General features: G+C 36.2%; 1 long non-coding RNA gene across 3 annotated transcripts in view; it reads left to right on the forward strand.

The window, feature by feature from the left end:
- Window positions 1-23,813, forward strand: part of LOC138992932 (uncharacterized) — a 38,171-nt gene extending 14,358 nt beyond the window's left edge. For 2 of the 3 annotated variants that reach the window (XR_011468203.1, XR_011468202.1), the window contains exons 2-4: window positions 18,887-19,042; window positions 20,547-20,618; window positions 23,229-23,813. This is a non-coding gene — a long non-coding RNA (uncharacterized lncRNA). Of the gene's footprint in view, window positions 1-13,888; window positions 14,059-18,886; window positions 19,043-20,546; window positions 20,619-23,228 lie in introns of all 3 variants that reach the window. The other variant, XR_011468204.1, reaches the window with a different exon arrangement.
- Window positions 23,814-26,714: the final 2,901 nt, after the last annotated feature.

The following is a 26,714-nucleotide window of genomic DNA, read 5'->3' on the forward strand; positions in this document are numbered from 1 at the left end:
ATGCATGAATGCACTTTCTATGTATAAGAAGGCTAATATTAATGTCCTTAAATCTTGTATTCTGCTTATCTACTTATTTTTCTATACGTATATGGATTGAAAATAAAGAGATTATGAAATAATTAGCTATCTGATTTTTTTAACTGAATGAAATTATTAGCGTTTTGTTTGCTTGTTTTGTTTTTGTTTTAGAATTTGGATAGTTGTATGTGTTTGGTGGTATTTTAAAATACTTCCACTATATACAAAATTAATAATGATAACACTTATGGTATATTGTTAAATATGTAAAATTAGGATTACATGAAATGTTTACACATTGTAAAAGCTACATAATTACAGAGATGACAACATAATAATTACCTTAATAGGTTCATTTTTAGTTTAGCAATAAAAACATAATTTCTCCTGACAAACTATGTGTGAGAGGGTGTGGGGGAGTAGGTCTGCTAAGTTTGGACAAGTTTATTCCTTCAAAAAGAATAATATTCCATAGATTTCAACACTAATACTTTTAAAGTTAATTTTTGGTATAAAATATTCTTCCTTACTAGGTGATACTAGTCAGAATATTTATGGAAAACTGATTTATTTGAAATATCTGGACTCAATATAGCACTTTTTGTCACTAAAACTAATTCAATGAAATGATACATAAGGTTTTTGACCTCATCTTGGTAATCTATGCAGGCAGTCACTATAGACCTTAATATTAATTTTTGATATGAATCATAAATATGAACATGCATAGGTTTATAAAAATTATAAATCTAGAATAATGTTTTCCTCTATAGATGGGTCTTCATAAACTAAACAAAAAATTATTTCCCTTTATAGTTTAGAAATTTAATCAAAACTTTAAAAAACCAGTTTCTTTTCAAAGTTACTATGAAACAGTGTTGTAAAATTTTATGTTTTGACATCATTTGAAAAACACATTCACTTACACTTAAAGCATCATGGTTAACTTAGAAAGTTTCTCAGGAAAAAACATCAGCATTGTTATTTATCTGAAATGTCTACTAGACTCTTTTGTTGCTATTCATTTTAAAAAGGTATCTTAATTTGTGTGCATTATTTGTTCTTACTATGCTTCCTTGAGAATGTTCTTGTGTCTATGTGAATATGTAAGGCATATAATTTTATATAATATAAGCATTTTACGTGATAAAGGGACTAGCATGAAACTCTTATAATTTCTTTGGTAGAGAGAGACTTAATATATAAACACATACTCATCAAAGTATATTTTAAACTAAAATGACTAATAATGTTAGTGCATTTCAGTTTGGGCTGGAATTTATATTTGTGCTTCCCTGTAGTATATACATGTGTGCATACATAACTACAATCACACCTAAATGCTATCATATTTAGATTCCTGACTTCTTTAAGTGGTAGAATTCTCTCTCCCACACAGATGGTACAATTATCTTTGCCATACCTGCATCTATGCAGACTGAATATGCAGCTATGACATTTCTCTTTTCTGGGGTATGATTTTCCCTGGGTACTGGAATTGTTCTTTGTTGAGTCTTTGTGAGAAAAAAAAGCTGTTATATGTCAGTTTGCAGTAAATGTGTGAGAAGATGTATGGTCTGGATAGACTGGCCCCTTTTAATGTGTCTCTTCTACCTGGATTCTGAGCTCCAGCTCCCAACTAGTGATATTTAAAAAGAAAAGAAATGAAAAGAAAAGGTCATACAAAAATCACCTTTCACATTTTACAGTAAACAAGAGGAAATATTGAAAGATTCACAATAATTTGCTATCTAATTTTATTTCAATTGCTGTTCTATATTAATTTTCAAAATTCTGTTATTTATCACTCATTTAAAATCGTCATTTGTTTAACTATTACTTTTTGCTTACAAAAGAGATACTCAGTCCTTAAAAATTTCCCAAACTGAGATGTTTATTTTCTCCCCCATTCATATTCCCCAAATCGTTCTGCCACTCAGCCACGGAAGCTGGAGGATGCATTAGATAACAAATAGGTGGTTTTGATCAGTATGCTTTATTCCTACCTGTTTCAGTTTACAAAGAAATATGCCAATAGATTTCATGACAACTTTTCAGAACACACTCCATGATGTTAGTGATGTTTCTAAGTCAACAATTTAGGATGCTATGATATAAAGATCCCTTTCTGATAGCTAAAGCTTTTTTCTATGTAAACCTTCACTTATGTATTACACAACCACTGAAGAATTTTAATGTATTGCAGTTCGTTTTGCAATATTTGCACAAACATTCGGAGTAGTATTATGTTGCTTAGTTATTTCATTATATTATATTTCACATTTAGATTTTCATTTGAATTTTCCTGTTTTCAACATTTGGATATCATCTCATTAACTAGCATAAACCAGGAGTTTAAGGAGGGGTAATTCTGAAATGTAAACATTCCTTCTAGAATTTTTACAGCCTTGCCATCCATGGAAGAGAAAACGGGGACTAGTGTTACTTTCCCCCAAACATTTCCCTGTTATGATTATAAGAAAAGATCAGATGCTGTGGCAATTTTTTTTCATCTGTGATGTCTCTGTAGAATTATTTTCAAAGTCAACTGTTTTTAGACCTTATTTTCATTTCTGAAAGCATTGAGTTTTGCTCCTTTGTAAAATATTTCTTTATAACATATTTTAGTTTAATTCGTTTTTAGCAAAAGAAACACCCAAGCTCAATCTGGATACCTCCTTCCAACATAATTTAGCTGGACCTTTTCTTAGTCAAGGTTTTCTGGTTTTCATTTTCACTTCATATTCTCAAATAAAAGATCCTTTGTTGTCTACCATTTGATTGGACTTAATGAAAAACACTCCATTTTAACTTAACAGTATTTCCTTTTGAATTTATTATATTTAAGAACACTGTCAAAAATCAAACATTTAATCTCAGGTTTTTATATTTCAAAATATATTACTATCACATGGCTCAAGCGAGGTGATGTAAAAAGTAGGCTGAAAAGATTTCAAAAAGAAAAGCAAAAGCGGAAAAAAAACCACCACCCGGCTTCATTTTAATATGAAACTAAATACTATGGCTAATGTGCAGGTTGGGGCCAGCAGCTGACTGGAGGACTAACATGTCACCGGGTGCCAGCAGCGGAATTGTGCAGTATTGACTAAATGAGGTTCACTGATTTGTATTGAGGCTAATATCTTCTTTAAACAATTCCGTGTAAATTGTGCGTATAAAGTCATTGGAAGCTATTTCTCAGGACAGCCTTGCTGGCTGGCTACCTGCTGGAGTGAGGAGGATAATCAATAGGAAGAAATAGAGCTGAGCGCGAGCCTGGGAAGCTCCAGAGCAGTTAATGCTGATAAAAGTAGATGATGTCAATATTTGGGAATAGCACGAGTCCAAGGTAATAGACAAAAGGGAAGTGCATATGCGGCAGGGCATCCAAACAGCGGCCGCGTCCAAGCCTAAGTGGCAGATGACGTCCTAGGCTGCAAAAGGCATTCGGCGTTGCAGGTATTGTTCAGTTTCCACAGAAAACCAAGCCGACCAAGAGCTTATAGGAAAAGGTACCTAACTTTTATCAGGAGCTTGAATGCCATTTCCTTTGCAGTGGTCAATAGGTTCCTGCTGATTAATATAGGAAAGTCTGCCCCCCAAAATTGGGCAGACATATTTTTACCCATGTAATACTACATTAAGGATTTTTTAAATATTTCAATGTGCTTCCAAGATTTTATATATATATATGATAAAATAAAATTAGCTGTCAGTCAAAGGGTGACACCAAAGATATAAACCACCCCAACAGCCTTTGCATATAGTTGTGATTAGAGCAGACACCTTATTTTCTAAAGGTAGTAGACTTATTGGAAGCGAGGTAATGGTATACTTTTCCTAATTTAATACTGAAAATCAGTTTTCCCCTTGCTGTCAGGCGCTGAAATTTTGTTCTTCGGTGCTGATCTTCTGCTGATGTATTATGACATAGTCTGTCAACATGAGCAGATACGTGAAAGGAGATTGGGTGACTGAGACGCAAAAGCTGCACACAACGCTTCTGGAATGTTAAGCATGTAACCATGTTTGGGCACCAGAAGTCAGATTGTGCTTGTTTTAAAAAGCTGGATTTTTATATCACTTAAGCCCAAGCAAACCAGGTGGATTATGACGAGGCAGAAACCTGAATGAGCGAGCCAAATCCCAAACGCATTGTTTCTGGAGATCTTTGAAACAGCTCTCTCCTATCATCAGTTGTTTCCTTTTAGCAAAATATCAAAGTTTCTCGACATAGAGGAGAAATCAAATCAGGCGCAGGTGATTATCAAACGCAGCCATTTTCTCCCAAATTAAACAACCCCACAACTGTTACATGCTTTTCTTGTCACAGATGTTTTCATTGTTTGGTGTTAGATATCTGGATTACATCAAACACATGATTCTGAGATTTAGGTAAAAGAGCCCAGCCTGCTAGTTTTCACTTAAAACCTAGCTAAGAAGTGTTATTAGAAAAGCAAGTATATTTATGTAGGACCTGGCATAGTAAACATTATTTTTACCCATAAAAATGCAGAAGTAAACAACATTTACCCCTGCTTTTCATTTTATGCTTTTATTTTGGGAAGGATTGCTTATTTCAAAAGAATTTTTTTTTTTATCTTTACCAAATCACACACTGGAGTTATCAACCCAGGACACTGGATGACAATTAAAATACCTTCCTATTCCAGATACCTAATCTTTGTAAGCTTTCCTACAAAGGACAACGTTTGCTTTTTAAAAATGGCTAGTCTGTTGCCATACACCCCATCTTTTCACCTTAACTGCAGAGATAGAAAAGATTCTACATCATTACTGAATTCGAAAGAAGGCTTCATTTCAAGTAAAGTCTGAGTTTTGATTTAGAGACACAGAAAGAAAATCTTTTAAGATCTATACTTCAAGTAATTTGTTAATCTTGTGCCACTTTCAGCATTTGTCACACATAGAGACCAGGAAATTGGCTCCATCTCATCCCAGCTCTGTATTGAATTAAAAACCTCTACTGCAAAGAAGAGCACGAGGTGGGGAAAGAATAAATTTACCTCTTTCTTTAGCGATGCACATATATTTCCATACATTTCACATCCTCGGGGAGCCCATGAATGCATTCAATAAATACAAAACTATCAACTGTAATTCCAGAAAAGGGAAAGCTTTACATTTTCCCCCGATTTTAATATACCATTTTAGGTTGAAGTCTAAAAATTAAATAATTCTACATTCTATTCCCCCCCCCTTTTTTTTTCTGCAGACACCTTCAGTATTCGAACTAAATCTAAAATAACGAATCTTAGTTGCTTCTCTTCCACTTGGATAATGTTAGCAGATTGGGATCAAAGCAAATTAAATAGCAACAGTGGCAAATGGAGAAAAATGTTTTATGCTATTTGAACCTGCGTTTGCATTCCTTTCACCAAAGCCCACCTTGCCTAATTCAGTAAACATCGCATGCCAAGCACATATGTAGGTACATTAAGAGGAGTGTCCAGTCCTATCCATGTTGTCGGCTAGCAGAAAAGGTGCTTTTCAGTCGAGTGTGATAATACCCTGGTAGCTTATAAGCATGATGGGTGCATTGCTACTGGGATTCTGTTCAAATGCAATCCGTGCCCCCGGTGAAGGAGATCCTGACTCCGCTGTGGACTCGCTGTCTGTTGAGTTCCCTGCACTGGGAGGGTTGGGATCTGGGAGTATGATCTGAGGAGATTTATGAAGGCTTCATAAGAACCGAGCTGGCAAAGATGATGGGATGCTTGTTTAGAAAAACGGGGAACCAAGCTTCCTGATTTACACTGATAGACATCTAGATGCAACCAGAGTTTGCAGACTGCCTTGAGAAGTCATCTTTTATTAAGTGTTTGACAGGTGCCCACATGTACATTTCTATTTAAAAACATATCAAGAATGCTGATGGTATATTTGCTAGGATTCTCTTTCGGATCTTTAGGTCTAAAATATTTTTGTTTATACATTCCCATTTCCTAAATGCCTTAAAAACTAATATCCAACACAAATCATAGCATGTTAAACATACATTTTGTAATATTTTAAAACTAAAAGGTCTGATCACATTGAAAATTTTCACAGTAATTCTGCATATTAGGAGACTCAAAGTCTCTCTCAGGTTTTTGTCTTTGACATTTATGTTTTTATTTGTGAATGAAAAAAAGATACCATGAAGAGACTGTGCCTAAATTGGTCAACTTAAAATGTGTGACTCCCTGACTCCTCCTGGTTTGCAGTGTTTAATCACCGTGGGCTTCATCTGAAGGATGTGGCTGTTTCTCCCTTATTTTATAAGGCCAGTAAAAATACCCTCTAAGTTGAGAACTGCACTTGTGAGCTTATAGACTGGTTTCCTATGGGAAGCCTTATCTTGGTATGTATGATCAGAAACGACAGAATGAATGACACAAACTTGTGATTGGCCTGCTATGCCTTTCCCATTTCTGCCACCGTCATTCCTTGCTGCCCCTATTTAATTTTTCTAAGTGCCACTCCTGTCACCATTTCTATTTAGGAGACCCACACATTGTTCTCTTAAACCCCACAATACCAATTTATATACTCCTTCTAAATCTGAGAAATAAATGTTTTGGATTAGGCGAGAGTGCTACACAATTAAATGACGTAGTTTGAAGGGGCTGGAATCACAGCCCCTTTCAAATCCTGTCTGTCGGCCCGATGATCCCTGTATGTTCCAGCGTAGGAGTTTGGGTGCTGCGTGCTGGTTTCGTGTAAAGCGGGTGTTCCTGGAAGCCACACTTCTGAGTTACTGAGTGCCCCAGCTGCTCCCGGGCATAACATTTCTCTCACAGACAAGTTGGGAGAATTTGGCTCAAAGTGTCAGATCACTTTTAAGTCTAACATTAAGTCTCTATCTTTTGGGGTCTGTTTTCCAAGGATTTGGTAAAAACAACTGGAATGTAGAGGAAGTACATTTTCCCACTAGTGGCCTAACATCTTCATTACTGGTCAGGATGCTTTTTTGTACAGTTGTAGTAAAAACACATAACATGAGATCTACCTTTTATTTTTTTAAATCCTCACTCCAGGACATGATCTTACTGATTTTGAGAGAGAGAGAGCGAGAGAGAGAGAGGGAGAGAGAGAGAGAGAGAGGAAGAGAGAGAGAGGAAGAGAAACATCCATGTGAGAGAGAAAAACATCGATTGGTTGCCCCCCCCCACACACACACACTCCAACCGGAAATCGAACCCGGAATTCTTCTGGTGTATTGGACGATGCTCCAACCAACCGAGCCACCAGTCCAGGGCGACATCTCCCTTCTTAACAAATGTTAAGTGCATAGGACAGTGCTGTTAACCACAGGCACAATGCTGGACAGCGATCTAGAACCTTTCGCCTTACAAAACAAACCTAATAACCAGGAACATCAACCAACTCCCCCTGTTCCCTCCTCCCAGCCCTGGCAACCACTGTACTCTCTGTGTCTATGTTTGACCATTTAGGCATCTCCTATCAGTGGAATCCCGCAGGGCTTGTCCTCCTGGGGCTGCCTGATCTCACTGAGCCTCATTCCCCCAGGCGCACGGGTACCTCTCTGTCTCTAGTCATTATCCACCCCGTCCCTCGAGGGTCACAGAGGAGGAATGTTTGCTACCAAATAAAACACTTTATTTTCCTGGGAGATGGTGGTAGTGGGAGGGGTCAGAACGCAAAGCTGATTAATTCTTATAGGAAACAGGAAGAGCGAGGCCTTTAGCCACCATGCTCCTCATCGTTGACGCTGGAAGCAGAGTTGATGTGACCTGGGGGCTCACCATGGCCAGGCATGGTGGTCAGGGCTCCGGTTACATGGTCACATTCACCCACCCAGCTCCCCGTGGAGGCGGGAACTGTCATTATCCCCGTTTTACAGAGGAAGGAAACTGAAGCACAGAGAGGTTAAGTGACTTGCCCACGTGTACAGAGCGGACGAATACTAGAGACGGGATTCAGCCTTCTCTGAGAGCTTCCCGAATAGTCACACAGTAAAAAATGCTTTTTCTTCAAATCCAAGAGAGTAAGAATTTTGTCTTTATCAATGCAGGAGAAACAGTCCTTCATTCTCATCTCCTACAAAGAAAAAAGGGGAAAGTGCCCGTGGCCAAATCCCCCTGACTTTGTTCAGTTATTTTTTTCTGAAGATGGGCAAGTGTTCCAGAGAGGGACGTCCAGCCGGGTCAAGCTGCCGGCTGTGGCAGGCTTCGCCTTCGAGGTGCTTTTTTCGTGATATGGTGTGGAAAGCCCGCCACCCTCCATGGCACAAATCTACTGAGAGCTTTGAAAAAGATGCACAAAGCCCTAGGTAGGATTTAGTGCCTAACTTTCTCTATGCTCATCAATGATTGCTTTTCTTATTTTGTTGCATTCACGTTTATTCAAAAAGACATTCACTAAAAATTTATGGATTAATTTTCTCATAAGAATTGCAGCTTATGTGAAAACTGGCTACATCCAGGGACAAATCCCATTACAGGTGCAGAATGCTGAGCTCATGTAAATATCTTGCTCCATTAAAAATGCATGGAATTTGCTTTCATGTAGAGGGTGCTTTACAAATAGTAGGTGCTCAATTAGTGTTAACCAAATAAATAAACAAATAAATATTTGTTTCTATTAAAATCTTACGTCCACAGGCCATATGTCTTTGATCCCAACATGGGTCATTCCGATTTGTTAAGTTAAAAATAACTTTGTGATTGTTCCCCAAGGCTGCCATGAAGACCAGGGCACAGGAAGATGCAGCCTGCTGGCAAGTATAATGGTAAAAACGGAGAATGTCAGGAAGGTAACAATTAATATTAAGCAAACAAGAGAGCCAGGTATGTGAGAGTGGGATCAGGGAAAAGAGGGTTGGAATTCCAGCCTCGATGAACATGGCAGTGTGACCCTAGACTGGTGATTACCCTCTCCAGGCCTATCTTCCCGCTTCTAGAAAGTGGGCCTTATAGCAACAGGGGGAGATACCTCAAGGGATGGTTTTTAAATATTCGGTGAAATAGCACAGGGTCTGGCACTGTGGAAATACTCAGGAAACTACTATCATTATCAATTGATAGGATCTTTTGGTGGCTCTAAGTATATATTGATTTGCTATTTGAAAATTTCTATTTTGGGCCCGTTACACTCATGAATGATATTTCACATCAAAAACTATTTTAGTTGAGGATTCACTTAAAATCAAAGTAAATTAAATCTGAGAGGAAAACCTTTGAAGACAGAGATGTAATTCATAATATTATGGTTAATAAACTTTTTGTGTACATAAACATTAAACTTGCATAATTTGGTTTTTATGTGGCAGAAATAATCTATAAACAAAGTTTAAAATGAAGTGGGGTTTCTTTTCATAGTTGGCACGGTATTCACATTGTTAACTGTTCTGTGGCTACAATGGTGAATGAGATACTGTCTATAGTTAAGCAACTTACAGGCCAATGGCTATTTAGTGACCAAAGTTATGACGTAAGAGCAGTAGGGGAAATATTAATTCCATGAAACTAATTCGAGTGTTTAAAGCCAGGCATGTAATTTGTGTTGTGGATTATTGAGAATGCCAGGCTTGTTTCAAACCTTTAAAAGCTCTGCATCTCACTACTGGGTATGTGTGCATGTGTGTGTACATGTATGTGTGTCTGAGATTATGAATTGAGAAAACAAAAAAGTCCTCTTTTATCCCAGCTCTCACTGCCTCGTTTGCAGGAAGTGAAATGGGGTTTTCCTCTCACCCTGGAGTAAGGATTCTGCTTCCCCACAGGGACAATTACGAGCATGCATAAACTGATATGCAAGGCTTGTGCAACACAGCCATGTAAACAGCGAATCCTTTATAAGGAGCAAAATCTCTTCAACAGAAGAAGCAAGATTTATATGCTTTTTTATTCCTTCATTTTTAAGTTTTCTGCTTTCTTTCAAAGTCAGCTGGGCAGTGCCCTACACAATTTTACAGAAGCAAAGGCGAAAATCTTTCCCTTTAACACCAACAGGAATGACAAGTATTCCATCCCTTCCTTGTCCTTTGACTTGTGTGACTGGTGCCCTCGCCTGTGACTGCAGGCACCCTTGCTTTTGACAGTTACAAGCAAAACAGAGATGCTTGGCTGGACCAGATGCGCAGTCTAGATAAGGTAGGATGTTCGGGATGAGGTGGGCAGCAGCAGCGTAGCTGGCAGGACACTTGGACGAAACAGACTAAAGAGAATAAGCACTCTCCTAAGTCTTCTGCCGCATTTCACTCAGGAATGAAACGGGTCAGATTTAAAATGAATTTAGATTTCTCATCTCACTTCACCTTGTACATCATTACTGAGGACTTTCTAACTGTTACAGACAAAAAAAAAAATTCTCACATTGGATTATTATTGTTGAAATTAAGCCCGATTTTCATAGTCTATAGCTGGAGTTAGTAAATTCTCTTTGTTTTCCAGAGAATTATGCATTATTTCCTATTCTAATTTGGTATTAATGTTACAAGCATGTCTGATTGCCATCTGCTATCACAGGTGTTATCTGATGAAAATTCTGGCTCTTGAGCTGAACTCTGGTAGTCTGTACGCCAAGGCGAATAGGAACCCAGTATATCTACAGTACTGACTCCCTCACACTGATGCACATAAGAGAATCAAGGTGGTGAAATTTCCAAATGTTTAGAACCCCAAAGTCCAAGAAAAAGTGTGTCTGCAGAAGGAAAACCACTAACTGGGAGAAGAAGGAATGAGGAACGTGAACAAAGCTTTGTTAATCTTATTTATCTTTTTATTAACAAATTTACTCAGTTGATCATATAATTAATATTTCCTGGGTGCCCACAAGGTGCCTGAAAAAGAGGCCCTGAGGGTACAGAGCAGGAGCAAGCTTGGAATTCCTACCCATTACATGGGAGTGAGGTGAACGTAATATAATGTACCAGGTGAAGTTTCTTAGAAGAGCTGAACTCTGAATTGCAATTTGATGGATAGATGTTGTATTATAAGCATATCTCCACTGCACTGCAGAGTTGTTATTAAATTTTATAGCGAGATGCATTCTATTTAAACTATCTATACTACCAGACTTTTAGATTGTTTCTGAACTTTTGCTATTATAGAGAACATTATTACTTAAAGAGTAGAAATGAGAAGAATGTCTAAATGTCCAATAATAAAAAAGGGTGAAATAAATCATGGCACAGATGTAACATAGGGGATTATCGAGCATAAAAAAGTGTGTGTGGGGGGCAATAGGGGGATAAGGATACATATGTAATACCTTAATCGATAAAGAAAAACATAAAATAAATAAAAAATAAAAACTACCACTGTGAAAACTTAAAAAAAAAGATTCTTGCCAAAAGTAAAGCCAAAACTGTATTATCCACACACATTTTTATATTATGAGCTCAACAACATAAAATTTTGTATACATATGAAAACATTAAGGCAATTTTACCAACATTCTACCTATGGTTAATTTTGTATGTGGGGTTATGGATGATCATGAATGATTTTTCTTTGTCTTCTTTGTGTTTTAAAGTTTTCCACTAAAGATCATGTCTTATTTTAGAATCAGAGAATTTCTATATGCTTACAGTTTCAAAAATTATTTTGGGATCAAAAATAAATATTTTTTATAGTTTGAAAAGATATTTTTCCCTCTAGATGATGTGTATCAATTTAAACAGGCACCAAGACTATCAACAATCCTACACCGAGTCAAAGCAAAAGAAAAAATAAAGAAAAGAAAAAAATATTACCTGTTTAATAAGTCAACATACCTTATTGCTCTTTTAATTTGCAGTTCTTTGATGATAAAATACTGTGATTATTTTTCTCTGTTTGATTTCATTTCTAAAAGGTATTTACTTTTGTCTGGATTACATATAATATACTTCATTAAATTTCTCAGTTATTTTCTTTCCTTTATAAGAATTCTTTTTTTAAACAAGGACTTTCCATATATATATATATATATATATATATATATATATGTTTTTGGTTTTTTTTAGAAAGAGAGGAAGGGAGAGAGAGATTGATTTCTTTCCTATATGTGCCCTGACCGGGGATCGAACCTGAAACCTTGGCATATCTGAATGATGCTCTAACCAACGGAGCCTCTAGGCCAGGGCCATAAGAAATCTTTATAAACATTAACATTTGTGGTAAACATTCTCTTTGGCTACATTCTTTTTATTTTGTTTACTCTTCAGCAGTTTTAAATGGCCAAGTTTATAAATATTTTCCTTTGTGACTTTATAATTTCAAATTATAAAAGGTTTTAGCCCTCCAGAATTCTAAAAATATTACATTATATTTAGTAGTTTTGCAATTGTTTGGCTAGTTTACCATAGTTTTCAATTAAACATGGAAAGTGAACATTTATAGAATATTGTTTGTTGTATTGGCCTGCATTTTTAAAAATCCTGACAAAAGGTCCCAACACCACTTATTTACATTTTTATTATGCTTCCTTTCATTATGTATGTATATTCACAGTCATATAAACATGTAGATATTTGTGTATAAATGTTTGTATAGTATGATTCTAATTTATACATCTGCCTAGAAGTTTGTACATAAGTCTAAAATACACACTATTTTAATTAGTCTTGCTTTAATCTTAATGAACTGTAATAGTTTATATGTTACTATACAGTCATTACTCCCCTTTTCATATATTTTTAAATATATTTGCCACTTTACTTTGCTAGATTACCTTTACTACCAATTTCAGTCATGTTCCGAGAGAAAATGAGGCATTTGGGTAATTTAAGATTGAGAATTACATAGAAAACAAATATTTTGCCCTAGCCGGTTTGGCTCAGTGGACAAAGCGTCAGCAGGCAGATCGAAGGGTCTGGGTTTGATTCCAGTCAAGGGCACAGTTGCAGGCTCAATCCCCCACTTTGTTTGGGGCATGTGCAGGAAGGCAACCAGTTGATGTGTCTCTCTCACATTAACATCGATGTTTCTCTCTATATATATCTTCCCCTCCCTCCCACTCTCTCTAAAAATGGAAAAATATCCTCAGGTGAGGATTAAAAAAATAAATGTAACAGCATTTTCTGATCCTTTCTTTCACCAAGAGGGATGAATAAACCCTGCAGAGGCATGAATGGAAACATAATGTCCCAAACTCCTGTGTCTTCACTTTTCTCTCCTATGGCACTCAGAAGCAACAGCCCTCCACAAACACACCAAAACTCACCTTGTCTGTGTTGTTAATGGTTATAAATGAATGTTCCATAACTCATGGGGATAGTTCCCCAAAACATTAAAATATTTAACTAGTTAAAGATTATTTAGGTTAATAAACATCTTGAGGAGAAGACATCAAACCTAAAAGTCCTTTTTATGTCATGACCCACTATGATTTATCAGATTTCTTACACCTGAGATTTCAAAATAAAGGTGTTGATTAGTAAGGGACAGTTAATTCCGGGTTACAGGTCAGTGGTGGGACAAACTGATCTAATCTGTATTATAAATGTAGAACTTTGAATAAATAGAGGGAATCCGAGTGTCTGTGGAGAGAAGCCTGCGGAAGGGTTGTGAGGAGGCATTCTTTTCCGATTGCAACTTTGTTTGGTGTCTGTAGGGAAGATGCTTATACTTGATTTTATGACTCGATTCCAAGTTTTCTTTTTATCTCAGTTAAGATCTCTTAGATGTACTGCCCTATAGCTCAGACTCAACCCACATGGTGAGTCCATCTTAACAGAGGCACGGTTATCAGTAGCTTTCTGAATATCCTTTGTTATGCCACACATGGCCTTTGTGCCAAGCACTGGATTGCACATGTGACATACATTAATTTACTCTCCAGAACAGATCTGAAGAGCACATAGGAATCTAGATTCCCACCTAATTTTTACTAGTACTTGTTTCTCCATTTCCTTCAGAACATACACAGTTTTGCTGTCCACGGACAATTTTCCAGGTGATCTCTACAGCTCCAATGAACTCCAGAACCTACATTCCCTCTTTAGATTCCACCTGCTCGTATTGCCAACTGACTGACACAGTGAGCTTTGGATGAACTGGTGTCTCCACAGTCAGCATCTGGATCTAAGTTAGGTGTTTCTTGTTCCCCTCAGATCTGTTAGTAGTCTGCTATCTTGTCTTGTCTAGTCTACCCATTTGTTCATCCACCTATTTAACATGCTATCAAGGATAAGCAAAAGAAACTCTAATTCTAATGCTTTCAAAGACCCATAAGGAGACAGTCCTTAAATTCAGTGTTGATGATACTAACACTGAAAAATGTGACCTCTTACTTATGCTCATAGTTAGAGATTCTTGGCCAAAGTGATTACTGGTCAGATGCACATCTGTTGTTCCTATGAATTTTAGCTGGATACTGTTTCACTACATTACAATGTGCTGTAGGCCGTCAATACACAATATTGATGGATGTCACCAAGGGGAAGCCATTTAGGAGGGAAGAGGAGAAAACTGAATTGCAGGAAAGGAGTACTAGACTTTGAGCAGAAGATCATGATTCCATTTTTGGCTATACTACACATTAGCTTAGTGTCTGGGAAAGTTTATAAAACATTCATATATATATATATATATATATATATATAAATATAAATATATAATAGTATTTTGTTAAGACTTAACAAAACAATATATAACAAAGACTGCATGAATTAAGGTACAGAGTAGGAGATCTGATCTATCAGTAAATAGATAGCACATTCAATGGGACAATTAATAAGAATTACTGAATAATTTATTTACAAGGCATGGACAGGGTTAAGAGTAACCAAAGAAACTAACAAGGAGGGAGCTGTCACTTAGGCCAGAAAGAGCATGAGGAGCCAGGAGTTACTGGACCACGGGAAAATAATTCTACCTGTAGGAGAGGGAAGCTTACAAGATACTTGGCTTAGGGAGGGCAAGCAGCAACTGCAAACTCTAATTTCATGTCAGGACCATTACGTAAACCCAATGATAAGACAGAGGGATTGGAGCCCAATTGATCCAGACCATAAGGCCTACCTTCTAGGTCAATGAGAAGGAAGAGCAGGATGGAAATTGGATCTAGAGGGGCAAGAAGACAAACAGAATGCTCAAAAAAAAATTGTTAAATAAAACAATCATTGAGTCTGCATTCTAAATCATTCCAAAGACAAAAGAGTATACCACACACTGAGAATGTGATGGTAAAGTGGAGAAAAACAGGATAGGAGAAAGTAATTAGGGAAAGACACTTATTAGTTAAGGATCGAAAAGAATGGATAAATTAAAAATAAATGAGAAGAAAATTTGAAAAGAGAAAAGGCAAAAAAAAAGGGGGGGGGCTTTGAATAAAAGCAAGTGTATACTATAATAAAAATAAATTAAGTGTGGACCTTAAAATGAGTATATCATGCTATATTATACTATACATTATATTATACTAGTAACGCTATTATTGAGACTAGTGAAGGATGATTTAACTTTGAACCTTAAAATAATTCAAATTGGAATATTGTTTCTTGTGCTCTTGGCTGGAAAGCATAGTTTACATCCCATATCTACAGTATTCGAAAGTAGAGCAACATTTTAAATGAGAATTTGGAACCTACATTCTGTTTTGCGTTTGGTGCAAATGTTCTTGGTGTGGCACTCACATGAGATAGGTACCCACGTTGGTGCAAAATACAAGTTGAGGTAGCTCAGCTTTCTAGGATGGCTCCAAAATGAAGAGCTTTCTTAACTAGTGAAGTGAAGGTCTTGCTAGTTAAATTGTGTTGTGTCTATTTGTAAAAGGAAGAATAAAATGCATTTCATTCACTCGTTTTCTGCCTGTATATTTGGTCAAATAAATATTAAAGTCTAACTGGCTGATTTCGTCAGTATATACAAAAACCTGGTGGCCTGCCAGGCCCTTTGCTCCGTGCTCTGGGCTAGACAAAGGTAAAGATGTGGGAGAGCCTGACTTCAAGCCACTTCAAGTTCAATGGAAAATGGAGATGGGATAAAATGCATTTTATATATTATGCAAATGTGGGGGCAGAACTGGGAAGAGGCAAGTGAGGCATTTAAGAAAAGTTCTATCAAATATTAGTAATCACTTTCAACTGAGGGGAGTTTCCTGAAGGTTGTGGCACGAGTTGGCTTAAAAGAAAGAACAAGACTCTGATCGAAATGGGTGGGAAAGAAAGGTTTCCTACATAATTGAGAATAATAATAATAATATTTACTGAGCATTTACTGAGTGCTTATGGTGCACTGGGTTTTAAATACCTAAATGCTCTCTATGTAATTCACTAATTAAATACTACTCGGTTTTACATAGAAATGAATCACTGTCTTACACAAAGCTTCCTGGGTACTTCAGATCCACTTTAACAACATAGTTTCCAAAATAGTAAATAATATTTTAGGCAGATGATAGAGTTTTTATTCTAATTGTAATAAAATTTCCTTTTATTTCATACTTAAGTGGGAATTATGCTTCAGTGGTGATTTTTAAAAGTTATTTAATGTCCTTAATAAATAAGTTTATTTTTCCTAGTGTTATCAAAAGACTATCAGAACTTAGCATATAAGGTATAAGATCTCTTTAATACAAAAATTTCAAAAAGATAATTTATCTATAAAGATAAATTCAATTTTGCATGGTCTTGGTGCAGTATTCAAATAAATGCCTATGTTGTAAAATATAAGTTGACTAGCTCAGCTTTCTAGAGAAGGCAGCTTATATTTCACAAGAATTTAGGCAACTAATTGTTAATAGGCGGTAATACATTTTTTCTTGAACACTCTTAGAAAACAAAAGGCAAAAATATTATTAAAATGTTGACAACTGTTCAGAGAAATTTGCCTGAAGAAAACAAAGTAGTTAGCTGCCATGAAGGAGGGCTGAATCCCTTATTTCAAAAGACTTAGGTTACCTGCTATTTGGTGGGCAGAAAAATTTTAAAAATATTCTTTTCTTCCAATAGCCAAAATACCTATTTCATATTTCATGATTCACTGTATATTGTTTCATGCTATAAGTATTTATCAAGCATGGAAAATGTTCATAATGTGTTCATGGCTGATGTGACCACTTTTTTAAACCAAGTTAACAACATTCGCAATAGGTAGAAATGACAGGCTTCATGCTTATAATAAAATTGGTTAAATTAAGTCATCCATGAATATAGTTGAACTGTCTTTAAGTATGAAGATTAAGCAAAAATATGAATCACAAAACAAGCTGTCAAGCAATCTCTGATTATATTCTGCCAAAAGGGATATTTAAAAAAAAATAATGTGAATTTTTATGAATCAATGCGTCTAAAAAAAAGTAAAGATTCTGCTTTCCCAATTTTAGAAATCACATATAGCTAAAATTAACAAAAGTATAATTCCTCCCCATGAAAGTATGTTGTTTAAAAGAAAGTGTAGGGTAAATTCTACTTATAGTTGCGTGTGATCTACCACATGTTAAAAATTTACCTTTTGTCGCAAACTAATTCTGGTGTCTAGTTTAGATATCAACTGAATAAATATTTCCAGAGTGGCATCAGGGAAATGATTAGCAAGAAGTACAGCTCAGGAGGTATAGTCTATGTGGTGAGGGAAAAGAAATATTCTGTGAATCAGCAAAAGGACCCCGTAGATACTTTCTGTCCCTCTCTCTGATTAACCGAAGGTAACCTGCAATATTTTCACTAACAGACAATTGTTGTTGATGGAATTTTGGGTTAAAGGAAAATTATGGTGCCTTGTGACCTACACTTAAGTCTCATTCTCACTGTGTGGTTTTGAATATTTCAACTGGATCGAGTCAACTGAAACCCGTGTGAGAATTTCCTAATCTCTGATCTACTGATTCATGTGGATGTGTTATGAATGCCATAAAGTCCTATTCGGATTTTGACAGGCTTGTATATCCACGAAGAGAAATTTTAAAAAATGTATAATCTGATGATACAACTCATAGTAATTTTTGAATAATTAGCCCTACCTAAGAGCAAATACGATCATTCGAGAGTGGTTTTACTGATTGGCTTAACTGAGGATCTGATCAATATCAGAAGTGAACCCTGTTTCCCTTGGCTCACAGACTTTTCCCTTTTGTCCTGATGTCAATGAATCCCGGTGCTGTTGTGATGGCTGTTGGGGGTGGGTGAAGTATGGATGTTTCATTTGTCCTGGGAAATGAAATATGTGCTCGCCAACTCTGTTTAGCAGCCTCTCTGTGTGGATGGCAGGCATAATGATCTGATGTATGGACATGAGCAAGTGGTTCCTTAATTGTCCACCCAGATGGTCCTCTCAGAATTTTTCCAGCTTCTGTGTTTGATCACAAATGAAAAATGAAAATTTTCAACATGTACAGATAATTAAAAAGATGGAGAAATGGCAACTGAGAAATTTTTTTAAAAATATATTTTATTGATTTTTTACAGAGAGGAAGGAGAGGGATGAGAGAGAAACATCGATCAGCTGCCTTCTGCACACACCCCCCCCCCCCACTGGAGATATGCCTGCAACCAAGGTACATGCCCTTGACCAGAATCAAACCCAGGACCCTTCAGTCCACAGGCCGACACTCTATCCACTGAGCCAAACCGGTCGGGGCGCAACTGAGAAATTTTTTACGCTAATGAGAGTAACAAGAACTGTGTCAAAGGACAAGGAGCTAAGTGGGTAGTAGTGTGTTAGTGTCCAAAGCCCATCACAAAAATGGGACAAGTGCCCAGTAGGAAGAGAAAGAGACATGAAACCAACAGAAGTGTGTCTGTCTATTTATCTTAAAGGTGGGGGTCAGAATGTATAGATTCTAAATATAAACTCAATATTGGGTCAACATATTGGATAGTGTTTTCAAGATTGTTGTAATGAGATAATATTTACAATATACTTAGAAAATAAACCAAATGTAGATATTTATGCTCTTTTGATTCTATTCAAAGCAACAAGACGATACCATCATCTCTATGTGACTCACATGCAAAATGGAATACATATATCTGTGTGGTCTACTGACGGGAAATGAAATCAGATATTTCACTTTTAGCTTCATCAAGCAAAAGAAAAATCTGTTGTGATTCCAAGAATAAAGGAACTCGGTAAGGAAATATTTGTTTTACAACTTTCAGAGTGAAACATCAATGGCTTGCTGTAAAAAGTGTCAAATGCCAGCGCATATCTTTGTTTTTTCAACAAAATCAAAACTGGCACATTCATATTTGAGAAATGACACGAATATTTAAATTTCCTTCTGTGTACATAAAATATAAAGTTCAGGTGTCATCGAAAAACAGCACCTCTTGTATTTTGAGCTCTACATTGTTAAGCTGTCAACTTCTTGATGACCAAAAAGATACTTGGCTTACTCTTTCATGTGCTTTTTTGGAACTTACTCGATCCTGTCTGTTTTATTTTTGTAGATAGGTACAACCTTAGTTTATTTGTTCTGTTTATTTTAATTTCTAAGCTTGAATTTTGTAATCTAGAAGGATATGCCAAGTTGTGAAGGTTTTTTTGTTTTGTTTTGTTCCTGTTTTCAGATTTGTTTTTATGGGACTAGTATATTTTGTGAGAAGAGGATAATAAATATGTATTAGGTTAATTACTACAACTGTTTGATCAAATATTTGATGTGGGGATTGGACAGGGGGATTGGGTAAAAGTGAACGTAGGAATTTCCTCTTAAAACAAATTTAGAAAGAAAATGCTGCTTCTATTGGCTTCTGCCCGTCAACGGCAGGGGAAATTTGAAGTCTTTTAAACATGGGGACACAAGATAAAAACGTCAATCCTACCCTTAGATGTTTCTAAGTGGTTGTATGTTAGACAGTGTAGATAAAGCCTTTATATATGTCATCACAAAAAAGGTTTACTTTGGATGGCAAGTCCAGAAACTCAGCTGTACTGAGTACTGTGAGTGTAAAGGTACATCCACACAGGGCTGCTTAGAATTTCTGCATTTCATGTTCGGGGTTGGGTAACTGAAATCATTAACATAGATGTTCTTTACATTTACCTTCCACACAAAGGTTTTTGTAAACTGGTTTTGAAGAAAGAGGTGGGATCATAAGAAGGAGAAATAAAAGATATTATTTGGTATGCATGTGTGACACACAGGTTTATGGATATGTTCTGCCTTATGAATACTATGACAAATGACAGAGAAGAGAGTGCACGTCACTATCTCTGTTCTATCTATGTACTGCCAGTGGGCAAAGATTTCTCATTTCATACATCATTTACAACTTCCTACAGTAATTTTACACAGCTCATATCCTGGGAACCAGGCATAGCAATTATCTATACACATATATGCATGCAGGCATCCTGAACCATGCAGTTCTAAAGAGAGTTCCAGAGTTCACACACTCCAACCAATAAAAGTTGGCAAAAGCCAGGAAGTTGTCCAATTAAAAAACTTTCCTATTTTAACTGATGCCCCAGTGTTACCTCTGAAACAAGCTGTTTCAGGAGGTCTTCTTTTAGACTACTGTTTGTAAGAATAAAATAAGATTTTCAGCTTTCCCAAACACTTTTGTGTTCCTAAAAGAAAAAAAAATCATATCTTTTTCTATTCACTTTTACTCTTTTGCTCCTAAATAGACTAAGAAAAATACAACATTGCATTCTATAATGGATAAAGGAACCTAAAAATACAGATTTTCAATTGAAAACGTGAGTACATATTAAAGTTTGACACCATTTTGTTATTTGGGACTTTCTAAAATTATTTTACATTATCATAGTTTTCCCACTTTTTCATCTAATACACTACACCTAACTTTTAGAAAGATTGTGAATTTCTAAGTCATACATAATTCATAATCTCTAGAAATAAATTTTGGATTCTTGCATGTGTTATTGATAATCCACAATTAATATTTAATGCTTGAATTTCTAACTTTTTTCAAATTTTATTATTTTTCATCCACAATACAGATAACTACATGTATTAGTTTTCTATTGTTGTAAAAGAAATAAGAATTTACTTGAAAAGTAGTAGCATAAAACAACAGAAGTTTGCTATCTAACCATTTATTTGGATCAGGAATCTCAGCACAGATTAGCTATGCCCTCCGAAAGGCTGCGGTCAAGGCCTTGGTCAAGGAGCCATTTACACATTCACTGAGGTTACTGCCATTATTCATTTCCATATGGTTGTAGGGCTGAGGGCCTCATTTTCTTGCTGGCTGTCAGCTGAGGTGCTTGCAGGCTATTGCAGACTGGATGCTCCCCTCAGTTCCTATTGGCTGCCCTCAGGGGTTTTTTTTGTGTGTTTTTTTAAAATATTTTATTGATTTTTTACAGAGAGGAAGGGAGAGGGATAGAGAGTTAGAAACATGGATGAGAGAGAAACATCAATCAACTGTCTCCTGCACAGCCCCTACTGGGGATGTGCCCACAACCAAGGTACATGCCCTTGACCGCAATCGAACCTGGGACCCTTCAGTCCATAGGCCAATGCTCTATCCACGGAGCCAAACCGGCTAGAGCTGTTTGTTTTTTTTGTGTTTTTTTTGTATGTTTTTTTTGTTTTGTTTTGTTTTTTTTTTACTATGTGGGCCTTCCAACATAACTGCTTGCTTCATCAAAGCCAGCAAGAATGAGAGAGACTCCTGCCAAATGGGACCTCTGATCTTATGTGACACAATCACATCATCATTTACATGTCATTAGGTACATCCCATTTCTTTTGCTGTATTCTATTTGTTAAAAGCAAGTCACAGGTCTCATCCATACTGAAGGAAAGGGGATCACACAAGGTCATGGACATCAGGAGGTAGGGAAGATAGGGGACACTTTAAGAGCCTGTCTTCCATAGTACATAAAGGTAACAGTCTAGGTCAGTGGTTCTCAACCTTCCTAATGCCGCGACCCTTTAATATAGTTCCTCACGTTGTGGTGACCCCCAATTTCATTGTTACAAATTGAACATAATTAAAGCATAGTGATGAATCACAAAAACAATATGTAATTATATATGTGTTTTCCGATGGTCTTAGGCGACCCGTGTGAAAGGGTCGTTCGACCCCCAAAGGGGTTGCGACCCACAGGTTGAGAACTGCTGGTCTAGGTATTAGCAATTCACTTTCGCATAAATACATAAACTAAAGTAAAAAAAAGTAAGGTATAATTCAAATATCATTGCCTGGAAATTAGGATAGTTGCCGTTAGCAAGTTGTATGACACTCAGTAACCTGAGTCACCTCTCTGGACCCAGAAATGATTGGGTCCACATTTCAAAATTGGGGGTGGTGGTGGATTGGACTAAATTGATTGCTAAACACCTTGCCAGCTCCAGACTTCTACAAGGCCTAGAATATTTGAAATATATATAATATTTGGAATATGAACTGCATGTTTTACTTTTTACCCCAGACATTTATCCAGAAGTTTAGGTCTTCTTAATGGCTTATATCACAAAGACTAAATTGATCAGGATTTCAATTTAATTTAAATGCATTTTTGTTTGAATGTCTACTCTAAACAAGTTATGGGAAGTGGAAGAGTTCATGGTCAAGCAGTTGGGTTCTATAGTTAGATGCTTGAGTCAAGTTTCAGCTCTTCCTCTTATCAACTGAGTGACATTGGGCAAAATATTTAATTTCTCTTCATCGAGAATGTGAAGTGATAATAGTGCCTAACTTATATTATTGTTGCCTCACAAACATAAATTATTTTATAAATATTAGCTTTGTAGATTTTATCATCATAACAATATAATGTGTCATTATATTAGGCAAGGAAAATACATACAAAGAACTCTGCCTTCAAAAAACTCACAGAAATGGTGCTTTATTGAAATATTGTCTCTTGTAGGTAGAATATGTCATTATAAAAATGTTTTATTACCCTTGAGATTTATTGATAACCAGGATATAGTTGAAATTCCTGTTGAATTTGATAAATATGGTTATATTAATAATTGAATAATTTCTGTTGGACTTTATCCAACATTCCCAGAAAGAACTAACTAGGGCAAGTTATTTTTAATGTAAAAATAATATCTGCTTAATGAAATGTTCATTTTGATTCTATATATTCTGTTCCTTTACGAGCCGGATTTCCAGGTACAACACTTCATGGTTATTAATAAATGGACCATACATAAATTATGCATTAAGAAAAAATGAAAAAGTATTGAGCATTCTTTTTGCTTGTTAAAGGAAATGGTTTCATTTTCTGACACTGAAGACAAGACAGTCAGTATAATTTCATAGAATGACAAGGGACCAGATTCACACCCCAACTCATCTTTCAAATTCTCTTTTGTTCCCTACACAGAAAAATCACGCAGAATGAGAAACAACCATGGAGGGACAACCGTTTTGCTCTGGAGGAGAATTATTACCCACACACCTTTTTCTGAAGCTGTTTTTACAACATGGTCTTAGGTTTTCAGTCTTTAAAGCTGCAAAAGTCAGATACTGAAAAGCTCCAATGAAAGTGGGCATCAGACAACCTCATAATACGAATGTAACACAGCATGGCAAATATTGATGGCTCATGAATATGTGGATGCCTCTGGAGGGAACTTGACCACTGAGATGAATGAAAGTACATATACTGATAAGTCTCTCCTTTACTTTTACCTTCAAGGAGAGAAAAGGAGCTATCAGAGGAGATGAGAAGAGAAATACTCAATAGTGCATTCTTAACTGGTGAAAATCACACCAAATACTTTTGAGTATGCCCCACAATCTGAAATTGTCTTTTTTCTTTACTGATTTCCATTTCTGTTGCATCTTCCCATTTAGAATGTTGTATCTAAGATGGCAAGGATTTTGTATGTTTTGTTTTTTATTTTAACTCCTTTCCTAAAATTGTACAAGGCCATTGTAGGCGCTCAATAAAATATTATGCAATGAATGAATGAAGAGTTAAGAGGTTTTAATACTAGTTTTTCTTGACCCTTAATAAAATGATGGAGTAGACTAGATGGCTAACGTTTCTTGCAGCACACTAATACTCACTGACAGTATGCATGTTTCTAGGGTTCATATAATAACCAACTAATGTTTTATTTTCTTTTGTTTTATTAAATTTATTGGAGTGACACTGGTTAACAGGGTTTTATATATGTTTCAGATGTACAATTCTATAATACATGATTTGCATACTGCATTGTGTGACTACCAGCCAAAGTCAAATCTTCCATCACCATTTACTTGACCCCTTTAACCTTTGCTACCACTTCACGCCCATTCCCTCTGGTAACCACCACACTGTTGTCTGTGTCTATGTGCTTTTCTTTGCTTTTCTTGTTTGTTCATTTGTTGCATTCAGTTTTATATCCCATATATGATTGAAATCACATGGTTCTTAACTGTATTTGTCTGACTTATTTCACTTAGTATAGTAATTTCAAGATCCATCCATATTGCTGCAAATGGCAGTATTTCATTTTTTTCTGATGGCTGAGTAGTATTTTATTGTATATACTAGAGGCCCGGTGCACAAATATTTGTGCACTGGCGGGGGAGAGGGGTGGAGGGGTGTCCCTCAGACCCACTTGTGCCCTCTCACAGTCTGGGACCCCTCGGGAGATAACCACCTGTTGGCTTAGGCCCGCTCCCCGGGTGGCAGATGGCAGGCCCGATCCCTCGGTGCCTGCCCCGCCTCCCTGGGTCGCACACATGGCAGGGCCGATCCAGGGGTTGGGGCGCCGCCCCAGGTCAGTCTCACATGGGACACCCAGGCGGGACGGCCGATCACTGCTGCCCCGCCCAGCCGCCCCGGGTAGGGTCGCACACGGACGCCCGGGTCGCAGATAGCAGGCCTGCATGGCGGCAGGGCAGGCGGGATGGCGCTGTCCCGCCCTGCCTGCAGTATGCAAATTAACCGCCATCTTTGTTGGTAGTTAATTTGCATATTGTGCTGATTAGACAATGGGAGGCGTAGCGAAGGTACAGTCAATTACCATGTTTGTCTATTATAAGATAGGATGTCCCACACCTTCTTTATCCAATCATCTATCAAAGGACACTTCAATTGTTTCCATGTCTTTACCACGGTAAATAATGCTACAATGAACATAGGGATGCATGTATCTTTGCGAATAAATGTTTTCAAAATTTTGGGGTTGATATCCAAAAAAGGGGTCTCTGGCTCATCTGGTAACTCTATTCTTAATATTTTGAGGGACCTTTATACAGTTTTCCATATCGGCTGTACCATTTTACATTCCCACCAGCAGTGAATGAGTATAACCAACTAATACAATTTTTTTACAGGAAACTTCACTTATGTAATAGATTTTATTTGACCAATCTTTTTATTTCTGAAACATTTCTCCAAGATGAAATTATTTATGATGTTAATTAGCAATGCTCTTATTAAGTCTGCATTTTATTCCTGACTAAACTATATATATTTTTTGTCTGACAAGTCTCTTTTTGGTTAGATTCCCAAATAAGGTGAAATAAAAGATTATCCTAAGTTTACACTGGGGATTCTTTTTAAAGAATGTTCAGTTTTTTAAATGGCGAATTTCTAGAAAATTCTAAATATGGATAGATATATTTGGTGGAGAAAAGAGAATTAAAAGATACCTAGTTGTTTCCAAATTTAGCAGTGCTACGAAAACCTGGATGAGTTGACATTAAAGAAATCTTCATTCATCTTTTTTTGTGTGTTCTGTGTGGTAAATGTAAATTCATTATTATACTGAACATGTTTTGAATGGATTGGTTAACCCATTATAACTTCACCACATAGTCAGGTGATTGAATTCACAATTGTGGGGAGGTATTGCTGATAGCGGAGAAAAAATTTGGGTTCCTTTTGCCTCTTTTAAGTATAGTTTAATTTTTAATTGTTCATGTGTATCTTTTAATAAGACCAATGTATAAAATTCCAAATACACTTTATTTCAAATATAAACACCTAAATATGGTTACAAAGATATTTAAAATTTATTATAATGAAATAGTTTCAGTCTTTGGTTTTGCTATTATAATTGTAATTAGGAATGTGAAAAATGAATAAGCAGTAGGGGATAAAGAATGCTATAATATTCATATTTAAAGAATATTATTATATTCATATTTTAAAACTATGTCCTTTATTTAGTTGAATTTACTTGCTAATTAGATCTCCAATGCTATTAAGTATTGTTTGCAGGTTTCTAAATTCTGGGCAAATGTATGCATAGAAAATGTGGGCTTATAAAACTTGAAAACATTTATGTTAATCATTTTTATTGACATGTCTTCCCTCTAGACCATTAGAAAGTAAAGGTAGTCAAAACCAAAGCTCCAAAGAGGAAAAATGAAACTAGTAAACTCTACTGACGTTTAACTTCCTAAGACTTTCAGCATACAATTTGCCCATACAGGTTCCATTAAAGTTAATGGGAGTCGTGTGACTAACCCGCTCTGTAGGGTACTAAAAATGTACCCTGCAGTATTAAAAAGTCTGAACCTAATTTTTACTTTCTCTTAACCTTGATTATGTTACACTAAAGATAGATACTTTCATTATCACACACATATATAGTAAAGTTTATATAAAGATTTGAAAGTAATCTATTTGGGGGAAAGGTTTAATTTATGTGGGTCAGAGTAGAATTTTAATTAGTTTTGCAAATAAGAGCACTGCTTTCATTATAATGATAAAACAAGCATGAGTATCTGTAATTTAGCCTCTAGCTATACAAATGAGAACTTAAACCTCGATGAATTCAATAAATGAAACATTTTCAGAACGCTTACTTAAAATCAGGTCTACTTTTTAATCAGTCATGTTTTAAGTGAATGCTTATTAATAGGT

This window comes from Myotis yumanensis, unplaced genomic scaffold (assembly GCF_028538775.1).
Source record: "Myotis yumanensis isolate MYYU_CA2020_CCGP unplaced genomic scaffold, mMyoYum1.0.hap1 SCAF_15, whole genome shotgun sequence".
In the NCBI taxonomy this organism is placed as follows: Eukaryota; Metazoa; Chordata; class Mammalia; order Chiroptera; family Vespertilionidae; genus Myotis; species Myotis yumanensis.